This window comes from Belonocnema kinseyi, chromosome 3, assembly GCF_010883055.1.
Source record: "Belonocnema kinseyi isolate 2016_QV_RU_SX_M_011 chromosome 3, B_treatae_v1, whole genome shotgun sequence".
NCBI lineage: Eukaryota > Metazoa > Arthropoda > Insecta > Hymenoptera > Cynipidae > Belonocnema > Belonocnema kinseyi.
In genome coordinates, this window is record NC_046659.1 from 13,046,647 (window position 1) to 13,048,080 (window position 1,434).

The window sequence follows — 1,434 nt, forward strand, 5'->3', positions numbered from 1 at the left end:
TGAAGTTATCTTAATATGGTTTTGACCTATTTTAACTTATCTCGCGATTATCCTTATTGCATTCTTCTTTTACTGGTGTTAGCTGGTGTTGGTACTCTATGTCGTGATTGTAGGTGTGCAACTCCATGTGATGGGTATCTGCTTCTCGCTGACCATTTTGTCGGAATGCTGCTCTCTTGCTACTGATGTTTCGCTCGCGGTGCAGGCGGAGTCTGTAAGCTGCTATAGTGTTTCTTTTGATTTTCGTCGGCCATCATGGTTGTTGTCACGCCTGATGCTAGCCGTCAGTTCCACTGCGCGGCACTGTCGATTAGTGGGGATATGATTCTCATTTTTGGCTTAACATCATTAGAATTATTTTTGATTTTTCGGCATGTCATTTTGCCACAATATATTATTAATATTATTGTTATTATTATTGTGAAGGTTGATGATGTCCCAATTATAGTATAATTTTTTGTTTTATGGTATTTTTGTTTTTTTTCCAGGCTTAGTAATTGCCTTTCGATTTCTTCTTATAGTTTTCCATTTTGGAATTGTTTCCAGTTTCTTTTGCGTTGTATTTTTAACTCATGGTCCAGTATTGGTATGGATTCCGGGAAGTTAGGTATGACAGGTGAAACACTTGTCAGATTTAAATCGTTTCTTTTGTTCTTGCAACACATCCATTTCCTAATTGCAATGTTCCGGATCCAGAGATATATTCTCTTTCAATTTTCTTACCTGGACAATTGACACTAAGTAGTTCAGGTGTTTTTGTTGAATATAACCAATTTTGCAGAGAGGGAATTTTTGTCCAAAATTGTTCTTCTCTTAAGGTAATTCTCAGGTCATATTTCTGGAAGACTTCTATGGATGACATAATTAACATAATAATTTCGCAGAAGGAGCTGGTGGCAGTTGTGTATATCGGTTGATTGGCTTCACAGATGGTGTTATAAATTGTTTTTATACAGTTGTTCTGATGTTCCTGATTGCCTAGGAAGAACTTTCGATCATCGTGTGACAGGGCAATATATGGTTCTTTGGGTAAAATATATGCAGCCCCAGTTATATTTCCTATTAATTTTTGATGTACTGGGTATGGATGTATTTTATATAATTGATAAAAACTCTTTCCTGAAGGGGAATATCATTTGACACCATTAATCTTGTAGAATGGTAAGCGATATCAGCTTTTCCAATCAAGTGTAAATCTTCAGCTCTAATGTATGTACTTGGAAGTGGGAAATCATATTCGCCTACTCTAATATGTATTTGTGCTATAATTTCCTGTAATTCGTTATTAGTTATCAGCGTAGGGTGAACTTTCTTTTCTCGAGCGTTTATTACAATGTTTGTGAAGAGTAGTAGAGTATCGAGTAGATGATCAAGATTTCCTTCTATGTGTGAGGTCCATTGTCTTATATAATTGAGGTACAATAAATCATTTAT